The sequence below is a fragment of the Stenella coeruleoalba genome (genome assembly GCF_951394435.1).
Source record: "Stenella coeruleoalba genome assembly, chromosome: 3".
Lineage (NCBI taxonomy): Eukaryota > Metazoa > Chordata > Mammalia > Artiodactyla > Delphinidae > Stenella > Stenella coeruleoalba.
Window position 1 is genome coordinate 54,120,658 of NC_137148.1, and position 25,105 is coordinate 54,145,762.

Sequence of the window (25,105 nt, forward strand, 5' to 3'; positions counted from 1 at the left end):
CAGGCTTCGTTTTCCCTCCTCACTTGACTCGTGAGTTGCTAACTGAGTACCGTCCTCTCTGCAGGGCCTGACCGTTACTAATGTGTTAGGAGATGTCCTCTTGGCTGCTTCACTGATGTACGCTCCAGCCTTGAATTGGCCTTTGGCAAACCACGTCTGGTTTTCTGACTCGTGTTTAACTTTTGATACCCAATTCCTTGAACATATGTGAAACCAGTACTGCATCTGTGCAGTCACTTTTTCTCCTTGCTCTGTAGCCACCTCATCTGCCCCCATTCATTTGGTGTCCTCCAAACAGTTCGGCAAGTTGGTTTTGAGTTCTAATGCTACCTTTCGCTGTGTTTGAGGACATGAATTTGGCTGTGGGGTCCCCATAATTATCAAGCTTTTTTTCTGTGTCATCCGTATCCCTTAGCCACCAATACTGTCTCCTTCCCCACACTTTGCTCAAGGGAATTTACAGAAATATATAGAGCTATATATAATCAAGACCAGGTTTTCAAAGTTTAGGTATAGATATCTTTTGAAGGGAAAAAAATGTATAAGGTAAACATGTGAAGCTATATTATTTAATAGAAGTGTTACTTAAATATCTATAAGCATAAATCCAGGTTCAGACTCCTTATATCTATAGCTGTTATACAACCACCAAGCCAAAATAAAATTATAAATTGGGTATAAACCAAAAATGCATAAAATTCAAATAAAGTCATTTAATGGAGACAGTGAAGTTGCTTTGCTGGAATGAAATCCTCTCACTCAGTGTGAAAAGAGTAGTACTTCCAATAACAAAGATTCTTTTGAGCTCTGCACACCTGTAGTATTGTTTCTGATTGGGTGATTCCATTTTAGCAAGATGTTTCTCCATCCAAACTTCTGCAAAGCCTTTGTCCTTGTGATGTCTTTGCACCTTCACTTGGCTGGAACACATCATTTAGGGTTAAATTTCTCTTCCTTTCCATCAGACTTCTGGGTTACTCTGCTGCAATATATCATTTCCATAGTGTCCCATCATATTATCAGTGCATTAAATCACTTACAAAATTGAAGTCTTACTTTATGAAAATGTCTTTTAATTGAAAGTGTTTGATATAAAAGTGAAGTTTTGTCATTCAGATGAAAAAATTCAACACGAGTGTAGTGGTAGACATAGGACATGGGTTATGGATTTGAAAATAGAACAAACCATCATAGGTAGCTAGAGAAGTTTCCCAACATTTTTAAAGTTACTTGAAACTCCTTTAGGGATCAAAAATACAACCACCAAGTGGAGGCTACCAAGTGTAGATGTACGCTTGCAAATAGAAAAATAAATGCAGGTGCTGAAATCTGCAGACATGGTTTTATCATCCAAATGATCAAAACTTTGCTTCTTTTTTGTCATCAAAATGAAAATTTAAAATTTAGAGTTTTTCATTGGGAACTCGCAGACCCAGGAGACTATGTCCATAGACCTTGGAATCAAAGAAATTCAGTGTGAAAAACAACCAGGATTTTTGGTGTAGAAAGGAATCCTTGATAATGCGTATGGAGACTAAATCATCTTGGTTAGTCCCTTCAACTTGCAATGAGAGAATAGGGAACTAAGGAGGTTAAATTGTTGTTTGGTGATCAACCTACTTCTCTGGATTCCAAATTCACGTGCTTTCTACTCCATCAACGTGTACCCAGTAGTTTTACATTTAGGATGCCACCTCACATAGATAATTTATACACAAAAAGCCTCCTGACTCTCACAACATATTCTTATAAGCCAACACATCATATTCTTGACAAGAAATCCTATAAAATGCTAGCACTTCGAGCCACTTAAATGATTCTCTAATGAATATCTAGCTGTGGAGACTATATTTATTAAAAACCTTTGTATAAACTGACACTTCATTTCATTTGTCATAAGGTTACTTCTTACTAGTTTCAAAGATTGTCTGGAGCTTTTTTTTTTTCTTTTTTTGTGGTACGCGTGCCTCTCACTGTTGTGGCCTCTCCCGTTGAGGAGCACAGGCTCCGGACGCGCAGGCTCAGCGGCCATGGCTCATGGGCCCACGTGGGATCTTCCCGGACCAGGGCACAAACCTGTGTCCCCTGCATCGGCAGGCGGACTCTCAACCACTGCGCCACCAGGGAAGCCCTTGCCTGGAGCTTTTAAGTATGTTCAAATCTCTGCCATCCTAAAGGACCTCTGGGTTCCTTCTCAAATTATTCTCTTCTCTCCTCTTATTTCAAGTCCAAGTTTCTTGAAAATGGAGTATAAACTGTATGTCTCCATTTCTTCTAGTAACCCACATATGTGGGCCTCTGTTTTCATTGCTCTATTGAAATTATCTCCTCAAAGGCCACAGTGAACTCTTGCTCCATCTAGTAGACTCTCTATACCATTCTGTTTGACCTTCCTTCAGGTCATAGGCCATTTCCCTCCTAAAACTCTTCCCTGGCTTTTCCAGTTCTTCTCTGTGTGCTCTCTGGATTGCACATTCTTTGTCTTCCTTGGTTTCTTTTCCCAACTTCATAAATATTGATATTCCTTAGGATTTGTCATTATTCTTGTTCTTACCTTTCTATACATAATCTCTATGGTGACTTTATATAGATCCATGTACTAATGATGCCCAAATATGTCCCTGTAATCTATCTCTTTTCTGAGGTCCAGATAAGTATTTCTGGGAAACCTGAATATTTGAGAGACAAGCATAGGATTCTAAGCCTCAAAAAGCTAAAGATATAATAAAGATTTTCTATATGGAAGGAAAAATGAAGAGGAAATGAAGGAAGAGTTTCAAGAAAGGAACAACCAGCTGGTTCAAATGCAATGGCAATGTCAAAGAAGATGAGAATGAAGGTATTCTCTTGACTTAGCTAATTGAAGGTCACTGTAACCTTGGCAAGAGCAATTTGGGATCAAATGCAGATTGAATGAGTTGACAAGTGAGTTAGAAGAGAAGAAATGCAGACTGTGAATGTGGGGAGGCTATAGAAACTTAACTATGGAAGAAGGGGAGATATAGAAATGGAAGACAGAGAGGAATCTAGGGTCTGAAGAAGGACACATTTTATTGGCTAAGGAGAAGAAGTCAGGACAGAGAAGGGGCAAAAGATACAAAAGAGAGGATGCCTGACCAATATTATGGACTAGTGAGCCTTAGGCAGGAAAAGAACTACCTCTTCCATTGACTAGGAGTGATGGAGGTGAGCATAGTCGTGATATAGTTTTTGTTTTTCTCTTTGAAATAGGAAAGTAAGAGGCAAGGTCATCTTCTGCAGTTCATAGGGAAACTGGTGAGGGTTTTGAGGAGAGTTGGGATTTTAAAAGGACCTGACAAGGGTCCACAATTTGTACCTTGTTCTAAAATATAGATCCAATCATGATACTCTGGGACTCCCAGGTTCCTACAGACTTAAATCTTACCCCACAGCACGTTCCATAGAGCCATCCATGACGGAACTCCCACCTGCATCTCCAGACCATCAACCTCTTCACTTCATCACCCCCTCCTGCCCCAGGTCCTAGCATCATGGTTCTCCAAACATGCCACATACCAGAACTCTCAGCCTAGAATTCTTTCAGCCTTGCTTCTCTTCCTAGAAAACCTTCATCCACTTTCCAAAATCCAGTTTAAATGTGTCTAATTATTCTCGGATATCCCTGACTTTTACTAACCTGTTTTCCCTTTGCCCCAATTTCACCCCTTCTTTGCTTCTGCATTTATTTTGTTTTACACTGTGACTTTTAGGTATTTCTGTATGGTGTCTCAAATCCCCTTGGGGCATATAGTTTCATTCAATTATTTAATTAGCCAATTAATATGTATTAAGCAAAATACAATCCATAATTTCAAGAAGGCCCCAGGACAACAGCCCACCATACTGCACTGTGACTTGAGCTGTAACTAAGGACTAACCGAGGAAGGGGGGAGAGAGGCGACTGATGAGGAGGGTAGAGGAGGCCACCAAAGGCTTCAAGTGTACACGTGCCTCTTAATGCCCCTCTTACAAAGGGGTTCCATGGTAAGCTCCATGAAGGCCAAAGCACAGCCTTGTCCAGTAGGGTGTGCCCACGTGGACCATCACACGGCAGTTACTCTGTAAATGTAAACTGTCCTTGTATCAAAGGAGTCACTGCGTAGCTCTTACTTTCAGGAGTTTACAGACTCCTAATGAAATCCTTTTCAACTAGAAAATTAATGATCCTTTCTTATGTTTTGTCCCTTCCTAAAATATCTGTTCATGGCCCCTGACAGCAAAAAAAAGTCCTTTCTGATGCCACCCTGAAAGTCAAGTCATTACTACCCTCCCCACAGCCTTTGTTTCTCACCCTGTTCCCCCTTTTCCCTGAATCCCAGCTTCAACTTTCCTCATCACAAGGGCCCAGCCAGGTTCCTCCTCTGTGCTCAGCACCATAGATTTGGCTTCTTTTTTTCTTCACTTCTTTTCTCTATACTAATAATTTTTGTTGTTGTTGTTAAGTTGCCTAAAAAGGTCTGTGATCAATGTGCAGGACTTCTTTAAAAAGAAAGAAGGAAAAGGAAAAAGTCCTGCTTTCGCCTTTCAGGGTAGCCCCTTCCCATGCCAGGTTGGGGTCGCTCAATAGGAGAATCACTGTTATCTGTTTAATTTGAAATCATGATTTTCCTGTGAACTGTTCTAATCTCGGCTTTACCAACAGATGGTCTTACACCTAAAATAAGACTAGTTTCACACTTACTTGTTTTCTGTTTAAATTCTGTTTTACAGGAAGATGAAAGGCTGCAGGTTAAAATGTTCTCTTTTGCTGTGATCACTTGTTGCAGAAGTTTCCACTCTTGAAAGATGCAGCGGTAGAATATACAATTGCAAAGTCTGTATCACCCAGTCTCACTGCTGCCCATCCACGTCTCCCCAGGCCCTGGCGATGTTTGCATAGAGTCTAGTGGACCCAGTCACCCAGTACCTGTCTTAGCACACCGGCCCATGAAGATTCTAGACACTAATTTTTTCTTAAGGTGGGAGTCAACTTCCTGCAATACAGTCCTCTCTTTCTGACCATCCAACTCTTTCAGGTTGCATGTACAGTCTGATTTCCTCCTAAGATTAATTTTCAGCAACAAGGCAACTGTAGAGTAGAATTCCCTTCTTAACAAATAGGAGTACATTTGGAAGACCAATGTTTCTTGGAGTGAGGAGATGAGAGTCCAAGACTCGTGTTAGAGCAGCGAGTAGTAGACAGTCATAGAGAAGGTGGGTTTGGTCAACTGCAGAGTTCTTGTCTGGTTTGCTGATGTGGCCATGCAACTTTGGGGTAGAACTGAATTTCTCACAACAGAAAAGAGGTTGAGAGCTGCCACCTTCTCAGCTCTTCCCCCAGGGGCAGCCCTTGGCCTTCGTTCTAAGTAAATGTTGATCAAATATTTTAACAGCACTGTTTGAAGAGGTGCCAAATTACTAGCCTATCACAGAACCCAGTGTCTTCATTCCTTGCTTGGTGGTAACAGATAGATCAGAGCTCATCACCTCCTAGCTTGTGTTGCTTTTTCTTTAACGCATTCTCTTAGATCATTGCCAGCGTTCAGACTCATCAGTCACTTCTTTGATGACCTGTATCCTACCAAGGTCTTCTAGAGTTTTCCCTCTTTGGACTTGGCATTCCACTTCTGAAAAAATTTCATTTTAAACTCTTTCTTCCACAATATGCTGAATAAAACTAGCTGTGGCCCATTTTGGGTCCCCCCATACCAACCCCCCATTCAGAGAAGGTCCATTTTCTTTGGGCAGGAGGTTGTAAACATATGGAATTTGTTACTGGAAGAGTTGTTGGTTCAGGCTGTTTCCGATCCCTAAGCCAGTTTCCTAGCCATGACAAAACATTCCCCACAATCTCATCATGACTCATTTTTATTTTTAAATAACCCCTAGTGTGGAACTTTGTAAGGCTTTTCAAAAGGTTAAAGAAATTATGTCCGCATGCTTTTGACCCCCTCAGAGAATTTTAGTAGATTAAGCACATTCTCTCCTCCCAGAAATAACTGGATATATTTGCTGAATATCCCATGACTGCCCTGTAACTCATGGACGTGAATTTCTCTAAACTGTAATGTGTGCTCATCATTCTACCCCCTATGAGGGGATATAAAGGCATAAAGATACACAGGCATAGTCTTTGGTATTAAACTGCTTGAAATCAAGTTAGAGAGGCTAAAAGAAGTCACAAAATCATGAGTGAACAACAACATACATAAGTGTGGCGGTGACTAAGATTATAAAAGGAGTTCAGAAAATCAACAAGTGTGTTCGGAGAAGGATGGAAAAATGGCACCCTTAAAAAGAAAGTGAGCTAAAAATGGGGAAATGGAATACCGTGTTGGATCATATTGCCTTGTACGTATTAAAAATTCAAAAAATAGCTGTTGAATAAATGAGTGGAGGAGAGAGCCCTCGAGTTTGGTCTTGAAAGCTGAGTAAGATTGATAGAGGCAGCGAGAAGGGAAGAAAGGGGCTGCAGGGGGCTTGCAGACATTTGAGAAACCAAAGTCAGGGAAACAGCATGAACAAAGACTTCGAGGTAGAATCATCTGGAGTGGAGTGGAGGAAAACATGTGAAGGAGTCTGGTAAGTGGAGAGAAACCAAATTAAGAAAGGCCTGGAACAATCAGCCGCAAGAGTTAGAACCTGACAAGAGAGGTGGTAGTTATGAAGGGCTATATTTAAGCATTTAATGTTTCAAAGAAAAGAAGTGGTTGACTGGTGGGAAACAGAGATGGTTTATTGAAAAGCCATCAAGGCAAGCCACAATTGAGAATTTTAAATTTGTTTAGATCAGAATAGGATAAGCATGAATGAAAACAGAAATGAAAGAGCTCAAGAAGGAGAATGGAAGAAGCGAGGGATGGTAATAATGGATGTGAAATTCTGAAGGAATTAACTCCTGGTACCAAAATCTGTATGTTTCCTGGGGCTGTTACAGCAGAGCACCACAAACGAGGTGGCTTAGAATAAGAGAAATGTATTTTCTCAGTGTTCTGGAGGCTAGACGTCCCAAATCAAGGTGTTGGCAGGGCCATACTCCCTTGAATGGCTGTGAGGAAGAATCCTTCCTCACCTCTTCTAGCTTCTGGTGGTTGCTGGCAATCCTTGGTGTTCCTTGTTTCATAACTGCTAACTCCAATCTCTGCGTCCATCTTCACACTGGCTTCTTCCCTGCATGGCTGTGTCTCTGTAAGTCCTCTTCTCTCCTCATAAAGACAACAGTCATTGTATTTAGTGTTCACCCTAATCTAGTATGACCTCGTCTTAATTCATTATATCTGCAAAGGCCTTAGTTCCAAATAAGGTCACATTCTGGGGTTCTAGGTGGACATGAATTTGGAGGGAACGCTATTCAACCCAGTGGACAGGGGGATATCCAGAAAGCACATGGAGGGGTTAGTCTTACAGGACTTCAAGGGGAGGAAAGTGTAGGAAAAGAAACTTCTTTCTACCTTCTTAGATTTGAGCAGAAGAATTAAACTGACGTAAGACAGGGTAACGGAAGAAAAGCATACGGACTTTATTTAATATTTTTTCACGTACACAGGAGTCTTCTAAAGGAAAATGAAGACACGAAGAAGCCATTAGTCCCCAAAGCTTACTTAAGCATTTACTATGTTTCATTTAAATTACTCTCGCCTCTTTCAGAGGTTCTGATAACTTGGGGCAGAGGGAAGTAAAAAGGAAACTCCTCATTCCCTCCAACTCCTCTTTGAAACCACTGATCCTGCCCAATCCCTTTGTTTTGAGAGTGAGGACATGGGGACAGAGTCCTTGCTCGAGAACACATTTTGTTAAAGCAGAGGCCAGGCGAGACCCAAGGCCATTCGCTTCCCAGACAGTGACCTCCCCTCTCTGTGCAGTAGCAGGCTTCGTTTGGTATCCGTGTCACCTCAGTAAATCAGGGCCATTTTCCACAGCTATTTTCACAACACTTGGGGGAACAGTCAGGCAGCTGTCGTCGGTATTTTAAAGCCTCCCACAGCAGTGGGGGACACCAGGTCTCCCAGGGGTGTTGTATAAATTCACTAGAACAGCTGGCTCACCCACCTTTTCCTTGTGATACTTTTGAATATGAACTGGCTGGAACGCATTGGCCCTGCTGCTGGTTCCTGTTCTTGGGACACAAGTGTCGAGCCACACCACACGATTAGGTCATGTCAGATTCCCTCTGTCATCAGAGTGTCAAAAACCTTTCCCAGGACCCAAATTCAGTTGCCCTGAAAGTTGTCTGATTAAACTTTTAAAAACCTCAGGGGTTGTGCTCTTTATGGCATGTGTGTTATTCGTCAATAAGAAGTTTGTTGTTTTTTATAAATCTGCAGATTAACTGCCTATGTCACGTGTAAGCACTGAGAACAAATCGAAATCCGCATGACATTCTGCTGGGGAAACTAGATTTCTTGCACCAGACTAAGAGCAGACATTTAGTCCAGCTTTAAGAAGACGTCACTTCTACTGCCTTTGACCTCAAGTTCTTACTTTTGACTTTCCTGATGTTTGTTAGGTTTTATCCACGTGGTTGTTTTTTACATTAACAGGCTATAGTAAAAATATTTCTTTCCTGTTTATTCAGTTGGTCCTGGACTCAAAGGAAAACTATGAACAAAAGAAAAATGTATGGCTAATGTTGAAATAATTGCTAAACATAATTTTGTACATGTTTATTGGAAGGGGGTATCAATAAGGCTGCCTTGGAGATAATTAATATTGTTTTTATTATTCAGTTTTTAGAAACTTGCTTATTCCAGTGTTTTATTCCAATTTATAGGGAATGGACCTCATGCTTAGAGGTTAGAGCAAAAACTTTTGTGGATCATTTGGGTTTGAAATCCTGCTGTTCCGTTTACTAACTTTGACCTGGTCAAGTTAATCAACCTTTTTGTGCTTCTGATTTCTCCTCTGTAGATATGGTGATAACATCTAAATCATAGAATGTTGCCAAGGATTAAATTAAATGAGATAATTTAGGTAAATCATTTAGCACAGTCATGCCTGGTACACTGTAATCACTTCAGTACTCTTACTATCATCATTATTGATATATTTTTTTATTATTCCCTGAGCTGCTTCTCCTACCTTCAACTTATCTAAAAACTTGGATTTTCCCCAAAAGTAATTTTTAGTACAGTTCCAGCAGTAAATAACCTGGTACTAGTCAAAAAGCAGGCTCCACATATACTTGTTCCATGAATAGGACATTCCATGCCACTCATTTATTCAACAGCTATTTTTTGAATTTTTAATATGTACAAGGCAATATGATCCAACACGGTATTCCATTTCCCCATTTTTAGCTCACTTTCTTTTTAAGGATGCCATGTATCTAAATAACCTCTTCCAAAGGAACACCGTAATATTGGCTTAGTTAATATATGACTGTCACACACGTTTGGCCTTAAAGGTCTCTCTCAGGATAAAGTGCAGTAACAGTGCTGATGATTTAGAATGGGCACCAGGAGTCCAGGAATCTAATCTCTGCTGTACAACAAAAAATTAGTCTGTGGTTTCAGGGAAGTCATTTCACCCCCATGGACATCAGTTTCCTTGATTGTGAAAAGATGGTCTTTGAATAGCCTGGTAGTTTTTAATCATTTCGTCGAACTGTATCCACGAGTGGATCTAATGATATTATTAGTTCCTCTACGGAAACATGAACATACCAAGTCATAATTAATATTCAATTTCAAAAGTTCCTGGCCATCCCTAAAGCCCACCTGTGAACTGTGGAGGTCCATGGACCACAGCTAAAGAATCTCTGGGCTAGAATAACGCTCTCTGATTCACTATTTTGAAATTCTAAACCACACCGCCAACAGTCTGTCACCCGAAATTAACAGGATCGAAGGCTCTTCCTAGATAAAATGTCATTCCACACCTCCAGATAACTCATCTTCCACCACTTTCTCTAATGGCAGTTACTGCCCCAAGTATGCTGATAGGAGTACAAGATCTCAGGGAAAACATTTGCAGTCAAAACCCTTGTGTGGGTCTTGAGTAATTAGTTACCTTTAATTCCATGGAAACTAATTAAGAAACCTCCCGTAGGCACTGCAGCTTCCTAGTGATTACCAAGGCAGCAGCTGTGCTCATGTTCTTGGCCCTCCAATCATGAGACCCAGCTATTTCCACCAGAAGAAGCAGGTGACATGTCTTCTTCTATGAAGGCAGCATCCAAGGGAAAAGTGAAAGCCTTGCTGACCAGTGAGTATGTTAAAGTAGGAAAGAAAGGGTAATGGGTAAAGAAGAAGGGAAGCTGTCCAAGAGCACAGACAACGGAGTATATTCATATTTTAAAATGATGTTATTGCAGATGATACCGGTTTCGTGGACCAGTCCAACTGACCTCAGACGTCAGAATAATCCAACCTCTCACACGCCACATATGCTCTCTCTCTCACACACAGCACACACACACACACACACACACACACAATGGACAGTACCTGAGCTCAAGCCAAAGCCCTGGAATAAGGAAATGGCATAGACAAAATTCTAAGATGATCCCCAATGATCTTTGCCCTTGAATACTTTCCTCCTCTCGAGTGTGAGCTGAATCTGAATATAGTAAAATATACCCCATGATTACATTAATTTGGCCAAAGGGATTTTGCAGATGTAATTAAGTTCCTAAATCAGTTGACCTTAAGAGAGGCAAATTACGCAGGTGGGCCTGACCTTATCCCATAAACCCTTTAAATCTGGGTTTTTGGATCAGAGAGAGAAGAAGCCAGAAATTTGAAGTGGGCCAGAAGGATTCAACTTGCCGTTGAAGATGGAGGGCCTGTGTGGCAGGCAATGCGGGCGGCCTCAAGAAGCTGAGAGCAGCCCCCAGCTGACCGTAAGCAAAACTACGGAGACCTGGATGCTACAACTGCAAGAAACTGAATTCTGCCAACGACAAGAATGAGCTTGGAAGTGGATTTTTCCTGGGTCTCCAGATGAGAACTCAGTCCAGAAAATACTTTGATTTCAGTCTTGTGATACCCTGAGCAGAGGATTCAGTCATGCTGTGAAGGACTGCTGACCTACAGAACTATGAGTGAATGAATGGGTATATTGTTTTAAGCTGCTAAACTTGTTATTATTTGTTACACAGCAACAGAAAAGTAATGCAGGAAAGAAAGTGCAAAGTTGGCTGTCTTGATCCCTGGTGGCTCAGCACACGGAAAAGAATATCTCTTCTATCCATCAAAGAGCCAAATGCCTACAGCCTCAGACTGTGCTTGATTTGCCTAAACAGTCAAGTAAAACTGTTATGTTTGCAACAAATATTTATTGAGCTTCAGGGATATTTTAGGATCTATGTATAGAGATATGGGTAAAATTAATAAGATTTGACTTTTTAATATTTTAAGCCAGTCGACCATTAGAGAAGTAAAAGTGACGCATTTCAAGTGACTTGGTTTAACACATTAGTAGTGTCATCCCATACATCTGCCTACATTTTAATATACACCCACATGTATGTCATTTATTTTTATAGGAATTTTTATAATTTATTGGCAGTGTATGCATTTGATAACTTTCATCTGATAACATATAGTATCTCACAAACAATATCATGATTTTTAAAGTGGTTCTCTATGACATCAATGGAACATACATTGAATTTTATAATGAATTTGAGGTTGTGTGGGGTGAATGTGTTCATTCATTCACCGAATATTTATTGAACATCTACTGTGTATCAGCTACTCTCTTAGGCCCTAAGTATAGGATTGACTTAAGGAGCTTATAGTCTATGGAGACACCAATATACAATAAACAATTTTACATTTATTATTAATATACATGTATATATTCATATGTATGCATGTATATATGACCAATTTCCCTCATATATATGAATCTTTTTCCCTTTAAGACCAAACTCTGTGCCCTCTGCAATAGTTTGTATTAATATTAAAAAATCAAATCCTAATTATTTGTGATGCTCTTGCATCACAAATATTTAAAGAGTGTGACCAGAGTTTGGAGTGACTAGAGTACCTCTTACTTGAACCTCAACACTCTAATCGCAGTACTAGGCCCACAGGGCTCATCAGGGTACCACTGGCACCAGCCAATCCCAGCTGGTCACCTGCCTGTGTTCTAGCCAGTAGCTGACTTCCCTGCCAGCTCCTTGCTGGCTACCCATTGGAGGAGCATTTGTATCATGTGGGTGGAAACTAAGACTATTTGCCAATGAAACGCGCAGGAAGCTCTGGGGTTGCGGAATAAAGCTCCAGGTGTGGCAGCTGCAGCATCAGAGCCCCAGCCTATGAGGGCCTGTCTGGGCTGGCGCCGGGAGCCAGGCTGCAGACCACCAAGACTACAGGCCTAGCAGACGGGGTCTGGGAGATGTGAACAGCCTGTTTGAGACCACCACAAGCTGGAATCCTCCACTGCTTGACATGTATGATATTTGTTTACTGAATATCTTTTTAGTTTAAAAAAAAAAAGTTATTTTCTTGTTTCAAGTCCAGACGGTTGGGATTACTATGTTCACCCTCAGCAACCCCATAAGGAGGAAAAGTGAACACACTTGTCCTGGAGGGTAGGGGATGTGATGCTCCTGGCAACTGGGAGGGGATCGGGGGAAGAGACCCACGGTCTGTAGACTTCAGTGGAGAGAAATTTATGTGTGGAGGTCAGGAAGGAGACTGGAGATGGTTTTTCTTTTTTTTACCAAAAAATATCAGCATGACTGTGGCACAGAGAATGTAATTTGGGGAATTTGCCAAAATTCCATTCTCAGTTATCACCAATGTACTAGTGACCAATTTGCCAATTTTTCAGTTCAGCAAAAGCTTAGTTAACTTTGTCCAAATATTATAGCCCACCATTTTCCATAAAGGGTTGCAACAGCCTTTAAGGATGTTTCTCACCATTTAATTAGTTTCAGTTGAGGCAATTTGAAATTCACAAGAAATGCTCATTCCCCAAATCATAAATCCAAAGGCCTTAAAGTACAGAAACTTTGGCTGGGCCCTGAAAACGAAGTTAAATTACTTCCGTGAGATTAGACTAACAGGAAACTAATGGAAAACAGTGTTTATATATGATTTTACATTGTTTAAACTTTTTATCCCCCCAGTACCCTCCCACGTGTTACCAATGGTATTTATCATTCTTTCTGGCAACCCACATCTGAATCCCCTTTCAGTGGGGTTGTTCCCTAATGAGGCTGGAATGCTAAAAATACCAGCTACTCAGTTCCCTAGCTGGCAGCTACATGACTTGCTATAAAACGTATAAAATGCTGTAAACATTACTTTAAAAAAAAAAAAAAACTTAAATATCGTTATCAAAGAGTTTGGAATGCTCTTCCCCTAGATCTTTCCATGGCTGCCTCCTCCGACACCCCCTCCCCACCTGCAATATAAAGTTGCTTCTGTCCATACTCTGTGCCATAGTGTTAAATGAATGGATTGATTAGTCATAGATGTTAATTAGAAGCATTTTAAGAAATGATATTCAATGAAATGAGAACCAGTCAACTAAAGCATGGCAGAAATCATCAGAAGCTGTTTAAAAATCTCATTCAACGTAAACTGCCACAAACTATACTTAAAAAAAACCACACACACATTTGGGGGGAATGTTAATATTTTGGATATCTTTAAGATTTTGGTTTTCTAGTTAAATTTGTTTCCAATGAATCAATTTTTGGCAACTTGACCTAGAACTAAACAAGGGCAAGAGATGGTAGGTGGAGCAGTGTGAAGGGACCAGATCTCATGCGCCCTTTCCCGGCCGTGCTCAGGAGTCTGGACTTGATCCTGAGAATATCTGGGAATCCTTGAAGGAAACTGACTTGGTCTGATTGCATTTTCGAAGCGCTTGTGTAGCCAGATAACCTTAACAGCAGTTACATGGAGCAGGGAACAGGAAAAATATTGGAAGGTTATAAATTCTTTTATCTTTTGGTTTATTTGACTTCTCTAGTAAAACAGCAAATCATGCATTGATTGGAGGAGAAAACGGGGAAGAAAAATAAATTCTCACATTTTCCTTGGGTTCTGTATACATAAAAGTGACAATTGCTAGATGGCTCTTTGTACCTTTTTATACTTATTTCTTCATACTATTGCTCTATCTTCAGTAATGAAAGCTAAAACTAATATCCCACTATCAGAAAGAGAGCTTTGTGCATGATTCTTCCAGTAATTTTGAATATTACTCACTTTGAATATTATACACTCAACTCCCCTGTAATAACTGGCACTCAGCAGATGATACTTAGTAATTCGCTGTGTCTCTGCTAGATTCCGGTTAACTGCTACACCCGTGTATCTCAAAACGTGTTTCTTTGGCCTACCAGCAGCAGTTTCACCTGAGATGCTCATTAACAATGCAAATTCCTGGGCCCCAAGCCAGCCCTACTGAACCTGCATCTGTGGGGTTGGAGCTTCACGGTCTGCATTTTAATGACAGCTCCCTCTGTCGCTCTTTACCACAGTGATGTTGGGGAACCACTGCTGGAGTTAGTGCTTTCCCTATCAAGTTGGGTTGGAATCACCTGGGGAATTCATTAGACATCCACCCTGGGTGACTCCCAAAGAGTCTGATTGCGTAAGTCTGGGCTGGGCTCAGTCTTTGAAGTGCCCAGGTAAATCCAGTGGGATTGATGGCTTCACCTTGTACACTTGATACCCCTCACGTGGGCACTCTAAAAGAAATGACGGCATTTTTCACAGAGTCCCTCTTCTCTCTAGACACACGGTTGAGTGAACCTAAGGGTATCTTACCCTTTGATATTCACAGTACAGGGAAGTTCGGTGTGAATCCACACAAAGTCTTGGCCTGAATTTCAGTTGAATCTTTCAGTGTATGTGATAAACATTGAAAGTAGCAATAGAGAAGCTAGAATAAGTTCTAGCAACTAGAGTTTGCCAAGATCTGGTGGGATTTCCCCCTTTACACAGATAGCCTGAAGTGTATTTTAATATCCTTGAGGGCTGCAACCTAAATGTCATCTTCACATGACCAAAGAAAACTATTTTCTATATACGTATATACGCCTTTTTTCCTAAATGATAGCAGAAGTAAGTTACAACTAATAGAGAACTGAAATATGGTTTTTCTGGTGTGTCAAGGCCCTAAAGGCATTTCAGAGGTAGAAGCTGTCATCTTCACAGCATTAAAGTGGAATTTCAGGCAAATTACTGTTGCCTGGCATGAAAAATAGATGAAATCCTGGATGGCAGATGAGAACAAAAGCTTGAGAGGGCCCGTAAATCATGGAGAGCTTGGTAGCTGCTAAAGATAATTAATTCGCTTAGAGACTAATAAATAAAGATAACAATATGTTGCATTATGCTTAGCAGGTCTGGTACCTCAAAACTGAGAATCAAAGAAAAACTGAAATTGGAGTCAGCAATCCTAGCTGGAAAAGTCGCCCCAAAAGGTGACTGATTCTCAACTGCTTTTTTCATGAAATCAAGCACTGCGCTAGACATAATCACTGGCCTTCAGCTCGGGTCAACGTGGTCCTCGCCGGTGGGGAAAGGTGGATTATGAGCTTTCAGGCAGCTGAAGAGTCAGGTGGCACCAACATTGTGAAGTGGGTCAATATTTGGACAATCGATTTTCTCTCTCTCCCTCAGTCTTCACATGTTAAAGGGCCAGGGACAAGGGCAGAAGGCTCTTGAAAGTGAAGAACAACAGAAAAGACCAAGAGCACAAGTATGAGTTACTCTTATTAAGTTGTCATAAAGAGACCAAATTTTAGTTACTAAAATCAGAATTTCTGGATTGGCTAGGCAAACTAAAATTGACTTAGGGCACCTTATTTGCTTTCTAAGCATAGGATCAGCGGGAGTGAAAATGTCATTAAATGAATGTAGTACTTGTTTCTTAAGTATGGGTTCTACTGTAGCTACCCCACTGACTACTTTCAGGGTTTCTTTGACTGAGATCTCATCTTTATATAAAAATTCAACTAAGTTGTTTTTCCCAAAAATATGCTGTTTTACTTTAGTCTTTTTTTTTTTTTAGTGAAAAAGTGTTGCTATATCAGAAACAAGTGTAGAAATTAAAATGATTTGTCAAACTCCTAAACCCTGTAAAATTCTCGTGAACACTTTCTATGTGCCAGGCCCTGGGTCCGTTACCTGGAGTAAAGGAACTGACAGCCCAGTGAAGGAGAACAGACACCTGAACAAATATTTAACAAATCATTTTAATAAAATGTGGTGTTCGGATATAGGTACATAAATAATGTGAATAAATTGGAAGTAAAACATCTTGAAAGAATAGAAATCAATATGATCTGGAAGGTTTAGAGCCCACATTTCTGAAGAACGGTGTTAATAAGTCACCTTCACTGCATTTATCCAAGTCAAGAAGACAAAATAGGTGGTGAAAAGCAGGAGAGATAAAAATTGGGGAAATTTCCATTTCACAGACTATAATTTCTAGATTGTATTATGAAACAGAAAGTACCTCATAGTAGAAGAAAATAAGAACCTCATAACATCTAATATGGATCAGCAGGAATGATGCAGGCTGCTGGAGTTACGGAGCTAATAAGCTTGGTCCTTGAGTCGCTCTGTCTTGAGGGAGAAAGAACAGGCAGATAGCAAACTGTAATATTGTATAAGTGTTACAATCCTTAAAGCACGGAGAGCTGGGTTTTGGTTGTTTGGTTTGTTTCTTTTTCTTGAATTTGTATTGGCTAGCAGAGAGAAATCTCCTTGGAGAATACCAAACAAAAGTACAACCATCGGGCTTCCCTGGTGGCGCAGTGGTTGAGAGTCCGCCTGCCGATGCAGGGGACACGGGTTCATGCCCCGGTCTGGGAAGATCCCACATGCCGCGGAGCACCTAGGCCCGTGAGCCACGGCCGTTGAGCCTGCGCGTCCGGAACCTGTGCTCCGCAACGGGAGAGGCCACAACAGTGAGAGGCCCGCGTACCGCAAAAAAAAAAAAAAAAAAAAAAAAGTACAACCATAATTAGGAGCAGAAGCCCAAACCCTGGAAGTAGGAACATTCTTTTGCCTCCTCTGAGTTGGTACAGATCTGGCAGGTGTGAATTTGCATATAAGTCACCACTTCAGGTAGACACAGGTCAGCACCTGCATTCACAAACACAGGTGGTTGGGCAGCATTTTTTAAAATTTAGCTACTAAATTACAGTCTCCTTTTCCTACACTGTGTTAATCTGTCTGATTTTCTAGGCTCCTTATAGAGAACCTGGAATTTAAAACCATTCAAGGGGCAAAGAAACCCAAACACAGTTAATTCCCTGCTCTAGTAGTTCTCCAACTCTGATCATGAATTTGTTAAAAATGCAAATTCCTGGGACCATCCCATATATATTGAATTAAATCCACGGGGTGTGGGGCCTGGGGGATCTGTTGGTGTGGTCCCCCAAGCAAAGCATGTTGAGGGGCTCTGATAAACATAGCTTATAAACCTCACTTTGATTATACAAACATGTATAAAATCAAGTATTTTGGCCTGAGAGTGAGATAATGAATGACTCAGCCATGGTTTTTTTTTAAATAACTAAAATTATAGTTTTAAGTTTCATAATTAATATGGCTGTTCATTCTCATTATACAAATTCAAACAGGGAATTACATAGAGTAAAAAGTGCCAAGCTCCCCTTCATCCCCCTCCCCCATGACACTCCCCATCCTACACTCCTAATCATTGGGTGCAGACCCTTCCAAATCTGTCTATACCATTTCTGTAAGTATGATACAATTAAGTTTTACTTTGTTTTCATTTTACAGAAATGACAACCTTTCTTCACTTAACAATGTGTAGAGATGTTCCTAGTTAGAATTTATAAACACATTTCATTCTTTTCATCTGTTCTTTAATATTCTTGTATAGATACAATATAATTTGCTTAATTATTTCCAACAGATGTACATTTAGGTTATCCTGCCCCCTTTTTTGCCACCACAGAAAGTGTTTCAGTGAAACATCTTTGTGAATGTCTCTTTGTGCAAATGTGCAAGAATTTCTTAGCATAGCCACCTAGTAGAATTTCTGATTCAAAGGCATATGCGTTTTTTGTTGTTGTTTTTTAATTAATTAATTTGTTTATTTTTGGCTGTGTTGGGTCTTGGTTGCTGCGTGCGGGCTTTCTCTAGCTGCGGCGAGCGGGGGCTGTTCTTCCTTGCGGTGTGCGGGCTTCTCATTGCGGTGGCTTCTCCTGTTGTGGAGCACGGGCTCTAGGCGCGCGGGCTCAGTAGTTGTGGCTCGTGGGCTCTAGAGCGCAGGCTCGGTAGCTGTGGTGCACGGACTTAGTTGCTCCGCGGCATGTAGGATCTTCCCGGACCAGGGCTCGAACCCGTGTTCCCTGCATCTGCAGGCGGATTCTTAACCACTGCGCCACCAGGGAAGCCCCAGGCATATGCGTTTTAAGTAGTGTTTGTCTTCAGACGCTACCCTTTACCACCAGCTGGTCAAAACTAATCATCCTCTTTTCTTTCTTAACCAATCTGATAGGTGGAAATTATTTCATCATTTTAGTCTGCATTTCCCTAATCATTACTAGATTGAGATCCTTTTGAGAAGGATGTGGATCTGTTATTTCTGTGGCTTGCCTGCTCATTTTCTTTGCATACTCCTCGATGTATGTCTGCTTTTTCTTGTTGATTTATGGGCCATTTTAAATAGTCTGGGTGGTAATTCTACCTGAGAAATAATGGTAAAAGTAAGAAGAATATCAGTCATAGTATTAATACGATTGGGGCTATAAATATGAAATCAATATTATTATAAACAATATCTTATGTGGTAAATTATCTTTTTTATTTATGATGTGTGCTGTCATACAGTGCCGTTTTCTATTTTTATCTTGTCACATCTGACCATCATCCTCTCTATGATTGTAGATGTGCTTACTCTCTGTCTTGCTTCCGATGTGTCTGGGGAGGGGCCGGGATTTGCCGGGGTGAAGGAGGGAGAGCACGGTACAAACTGATCGGGTTTTTAGCTTCAGTGACTTGGTGGTCAGTAACTGACATCCAGGATTGAGGAAAAGAAGCAGCTTTGAGAAGGAAGGGAATGGTTGAGTTCTGTGTGGGACACGTTGAGTTTTAGATTCCGGCAGGATATCTTGGTTATGTCCAGTAGAAAGTAGGAAATACACCAGTCACTCACCAAACAAGCAATCTCACTGTGGGCGTTTGCAGCCCAGTGGTCTGGTTTTGCTGCGTGAATCCACTTTCTTTGCTTATATGAGATGGGAGCCTGGCCATCAGATCAAAGCACATGATGTCAAGTTCCTAGAACGAGACTGACTAGATCTTTGGTGAGTGAACACTCTGAGTCCTTTTTCTTTTGTTGCAGTATAATATTGCATATTTTTTAAAATAACAACTTTCGGGCAAAAATTAGTCCCAAGCTCTTTGCAAAGGTTACTGCTTATTTGTCCTAATGTGCACAATTTCCAAACCACTGGTAAGGAGCCAGCACTCATAATGTAGCAGCTACCAAGTCTTCCTGCTTTGGGACTTCTTACCTTTTATGAAGGTGGACGGTTTATAGCTGTTGATAGGGTATATTATCAACATCCATGATTACTTACCAGCTTGATACTTGCACAAACTTTCGCATAGCCTTGCACATTTTACACTGACACTGAAGCTCAGAGACAGTGAATGTCTTGCCCAACATCACACAGCTGGTGAGTGAAAGCATCAGGAGTAAAACAAAATCTACCTGGAGCAAGAGGGAGTGATGTTCATACAGAATAGTGTTTAAGCCTAGAGCACAGAACAGGGGTCTGGGCTGGAAACACAGACCTAGGAGACACTGTGCACTGGAAGTTCTACAGTTGAACACAGGGCCGGCTTCATGAACATGCAACTCGTGCAGTTGCCAAGGACCCATGCTTGAAACCCATGCTCTGCTCATGTCATCTTGAAATTTGTAATCATTGTTGAGCAAAGGACCCTGCATTTTTCATTTTGCCCTAAGCCTCACAAATTATGTAGCCAGTCCTGGGTAAATGAGATTGCTCGAGGGATGTGGATAAACGAGGAACAACAGCAAGGCAGTGGGCAGAGTCTGGGCAAACTCCACCTGGGAGTACTGGCAGAGGTTAAGTTGGCCATGAAGAAGACTCTGGAATAATAATGAGAAAAATAGGAAGAAAACCAAAGGGAAGGGATGTGATGGAGGGTGAGGGAGGAGTTCCAAGAGAGAAGAGTGGGTCTGCAGTGTCACCAGCTGTATAGGGGTCCAGGCAACCGAAAACCAAAACAAAACCTTTGTCTTTTGAGGGGTCAGAAAGTGGGAAATGGTGCTGGCGGAGGCCAGATGCAGCTCTGTGATAAGATGGTCAAGGAACCGAGTTGGTGTGTGTAGACTCTTTGTGGAAGAATTTTGGTCATGACAGGGAGGGGAGCAGTTTGAAGGAGCTTCAGGGTCGAGGACAACAATTATATAATGAGAGAAATAAGAAAATAGCTGCGCCTGAGGAAAGAAAAGAAGGGCAGTAAGTAGAAAGAAAGGAATTTATGATTCAAGGGAGTTTAATATTGTCCTGAGGTCTGAGGTCCCACATAAAAGAATGAGGTGATGGGCAGAGTCAGCCACGCAGAGAGGAAAGGAGACCAGTGAGGATGGATGCAGACGAACGAGGGAAGGTGGAAGGTAGGGAAACCGAGGAAGTGTGTGCTGGATGACCTCAGTTTTTTCCAATGACATAGGAGCAGGGTTCCAAGTGTGGAGATAGGAGAAGGGCTGAAAGTCCTTTCCCATTGGAAAGGGAACCAATCAGGCATGAGTAACAGAAGAGTCAGGCTTTGGGGCCACTGGCTCCCTGAAGTTCATGTCAAACCCCATCTGGCATTTTCTTCCACAGCTCTTATGAATTTGAAGGTGAGAGTCATGTTCACATTCCTGTCCAATTGTTTCCAGTTGTTCAGAACTGTGTAGAAAGTAATGTGTTCCCTGACTGCTTTTTCTGGGGTCTGGATCTGAAAATTATCAGCAAGGCTAAGCAGAAAGTACTGGATCCTCTGCTTTGGGCAGAATGGGAATTCCAGGAAGTCTTGACATCTTAAGTTCTCTAATCATACTAACCTTTGGATCTGTGTCATTTTTATGCAAAAATACTAGGCTCAGTGCATATGAAAATGCCTGGTCTCATTTAATCCTTTCAAGGCATTTGTAACATTAGCCTAATTATACAGATGAGGAAACTGAAACTCCAAGAATTAAGCAAGCTGTTCAGGGTCACAGCTGTTACCAGAGTCGAGATTGAAACCAAGCCTGACACTTTTGTGACCCTCCCTGACCATATGCATTAAAAGAAACTCATGGCTTAGAGTAATTCTGCCCACAACATCCCACCCAATCTTCATAAACAACCCTGAGAAATAGATATTATTATCCTCATTTCGCAGACTAGGAAACAGGTTCAATGTAACTTGCCTAGAGTTACCCAGTTAGTAAATGAATTCAGCCTTTTTTGCTTAAAAGCCTGTCCTTTCCATAAACTAAGTTTAGGGCCGTACTTTTCCCAGTGAACTTTGTTAGTTTATGTATAACCACTGAGCTCATGACAGTGATGCTATCTGAGGTGGCACAGCCTAGAGGTGGTTTTCTGAAAGGAGGGAAGTGTATTGGTTAACGGGAGTTGGGGGTTTCTCCAAAGAGGGTAGAGTTTGGAATTAAAAAGAACCAGAGAATTGGGGAAAACATGGCAGCTGTTATCTGTGAAGAGTGTAAGATGCTCTGGGGTCCCCAGAATGGAGAAGGGGAGAGTAAGGCACAGTCCCCCCTTTGTTTAAGGGATCTGGTTGAGGTCAGTGCAAGAAGAGCCTTTCACCCTGAAACTGCAGGGAGCCCAAGAGTCAGTAAGGAAAAGACCATGATCCCTTAAAGTGGACCTGCCTTGGTTTGGGCTGAGAATTGAATAAGCCTCAGAGGTCAAGCCTAGAGGAAGAACCAGAGCCTGGAGGGAAGCGAAAGAGGGAGGGCCTGGCCCAAAACAAAAGTTAATCGTTGAAGCCTGTGCTGAGCTATAACTTACAAATCTCTGTGTAGCCCGAATGCCCTGAAGTGTCTTGCATCAGAGTTCGGATGCATTGTGCTTTTTAATTCATTATACAGTGCAGGGGACAGGAATGCAGCAGAACTAAATGGAGAAGGCCAGTAACTCGCCAAAGTGCCATCTCTAAGGAGACTTTCTTTTTAGTTTGGTTGAGTGGTGATGCAGCAGAAAGTTTGGGACTAACCATCAGCAGTACCCAGGAGAGCGCCTCCTACGTGCAGTCGGCCACCCTGACACCATTTGTACTTAATCATGATCTGTCCCACCGCCACCTCCAGTGGCCACAGCGTGACCCCTTATCTCTCCCCCCAGTTTCAGGCTGGAGTTTATCCAGCTTCTCTCACCAGTCCACACTGACCTTCTGCTTATCCTAGCCCTGGCTTGGGAAGCTTGCTAAGTCAACGCCCCAGGTTTCCCACTCAGTTTAGTAACTCAGAAGTGAAAAGATGCTCAGATGGTCATAACACAGATTGCGTCACAACTATGACCTTCAGTCTTGGTGGAGCAAGAGAAGATATCTAGGCTTCTATATGTAATTCTGTGTACGAACATGTGTGTGTACGTACACAGTGCCATCAGCGGCTTGTTTAAAATAGATTTCCCACGGGGGTAACGAAAACTGGAAGCTTCATCAAAATAAGGACGACATAAGTAGCACATGTTGCCAAAACCATTAAACCGAGTGAGAGAGTTAGGCTCCTGGAACAAGGCCACCCTGCTTAGCCTCCAGTGCTGCCGAAGCCCTGCCGGTTCATCAGCCACCCTTCCAAGAACAGCTGCTATTTGCTCGGTGAATGCATTTCTGTTTGACACATGTGCTCAGGTTGTTGAATACTCGAAGCGTGTTGTTCCTCAAAGCAGACGCGGAGGATCATATTCCTAGGACTTGACCAAAAACATAGCTGACTAGACGTGATTTTTCTTTAGAAACCTTATCTTATACTAGTCACACTATTTAATTCCGCATATTTTCCATTCATATAATTTACCCCCCCAAAAAATGGATGTTGGAAATGTTTAAAATGTTCGGAGAGGTACACCACTTTGGAAAACAGTTTGTCCTTTGCTTAAAAAAAAGTTAAACAGACTCCTACCATACGAACTCAGCCATTCCTCACATACATATTTACCCAAGGAAAATGACAGTGTAGGTCCATAAGTGACTTGTATAAAAGTGTTCCTTAGCAGCTATTTATAATAGAACACTTCCAAAAGAAACCCAAGTGCCCAACAGGTGAACAGATAAAAACAATTATGTTCCATCCTTATGATGGAATACTACTCAGCAATAAAAAGGAATGAGCTATGTATATAAAAAAACTTATGAATCTCAAAATAATTAGTCTGAGTGAAAAAATCCAGATAAAAAAAGGACCTATTGTATTATTCCATTTATATAAAATTATAGAAAAGATGAACTCATCTAAAGTGATAGCAAATCAGCAGTTGTCTGGGGGCACAAGAAACCAAGTTATTATTATTTTTTATTGAAGTTTATTTTGTGTTATGGATATGTCTCTCCACCCCCTTTACCTCTTCCCACCTCCAGCCTCCAACCCTATGATTGATTAAATAGTGTTATTTATTCACCTTTGGATTGGAGATATTTTGGTTCGTTATGAGGAATTTCAGCTTCTGTTAATATTTTTCTTCCTCTTGATTTAGTGTGGGAACTCTGATACCATGCAGATAAAAAAAATTGGAGGAAAATTTGAACATGAAGTTGAGAGAGGGTAATTAATGGAGCAGCTAATAGTGGACAGAAATGAGAACTTGGATTGAGAAGTTCACCTTGGAAAGAAAGAAGAAACTTTTTTTTAGGAAAGCAAAACCAAATAGGGGAAGGAATAGGGGGTTAGAAAGGAAGTTGGAGCACCACTTCCCAAATGATCTTCTCTGAGTTAGTGGGTAGTCTTGAGATCAAGATAGAGGATAGGATGGAACGCTTGGGAATGGAGAGTTCGGAAGCCGTCCAAAAGGAAATCAATAGGGAATTGACAAGAGGTGAGGAAAAACAAACAAACAAGCAAAAACCAAAAACAAACAAAAAAAGCTCTTCAGCCCCTAAAGTCACCTAGCATGAATTTTTGTAGAGCCCACCCAGCATGGTTTTGTGAAATTTTCAATACTAGTGATATTCAATTAGAAGTACAGTCAGCCTTTATTATCTTTTCTATGGTGAAACATTTATATGTAGAATTAGTCAGCTGAACTCAGTTTAGGTGATCCCAATTTTGTGGGCAACACCAAAGCATCATGGTTGGGAACCAGTGGAACATAAGCCTTTTTCTCTCCATCAGGCCTGATCAGGACGTTGACCTCAGCCACGTCAGAGTCATAGAGCTTCCTCACAGCCTGTCTGAGCTGGTGCTCGTTGGCCTTCCATCTACAGTGAACACAGGTATGTTGTGCTGTCTCTATCTTCGTCGATTCGGTGGTCAGGCAGGACGTGATGACAGTGTAGTGGTCAAGCGTGTCTCTCCTGCGAGCGCTCTTCCGAGGATGTTTGGGCAGCCTTCGGCGCAGCAGTATCTTGGCCTGCCATGGGTGGGTGACGTGTGCCTCTTCTTTTTCTTGTGCTTGTGGGTGGTGTTCAGTGCTGCCACCTTGGCCGTCAAAGCCTTTGCTTTGGTTTCAGCATTGGGAGGGGCAGGGGCGTCACATAGCCAACCTTCCTTCTTCGCTTTCGCTGCCGTCTTCGTGAAAAGGTTCAGCCTTCAATTTAGAAGGAAAAAAAAACTGTGTTCTCGGACTTCCCTGGTAGCACAGTGGTTAGGAATCTGCCTGTCAATGCCAGGGACGCGTATTCGAGCCCTGGTCCAGGAAGATCCCACATGCCGCGGAGCAGCTAAGCCCGAGCGCCACAACTACTGAGCCTGCGCTCTAGAGCCCGCGAGCCACAACTGCTGAAGCCCAAAAGCAGCAACGAAGACCCAACACAGCCAAAAATAAATAAAAAATTTTAAAACTCCCTGACACTTTAAAAAAAAAAAAAAAACCACTGTGTTCTCATCTTAAAAAAAAAACAAAGACTTGAAGTCTGTCCTCAGACAGATAAGCCATTACACTGAAAATAATTGAGTTGCACTGTTTAAACTG

At 41.5% G+C, this 25,105-nt stretch overlaps 1 protein-coding gene across 21 annotated transcripts in view; it reads left to right on the plus strand.

Moving 5' to 3' along the window:
• The window catches only part of PIK3R1 (phosphoinositide-3-kinase regulatory subunit 1), a 959,753-nt gene that overhangs the window by 767,253 nt on the left and 167,395 nt on the right, over positions 1-25,105 (plus strand). For 20 of the 21 annotated variants that reach the window (XM_079916424.1, XM_079916400.1, XM_079916404.1 and 17 more), the window contains one exon: positions 24,307-24,407. The gene's annotated coding sequence lies outside the window, so the exon portion shown is untranslated. Of the gene's footprint in view, positions 1-4,935; positions 4,980-24,306; positions 24,408-25,105 lie in introns of those variants that run through there. The other variant, XM_079916412.1, reaches the window with a different exon arrangement.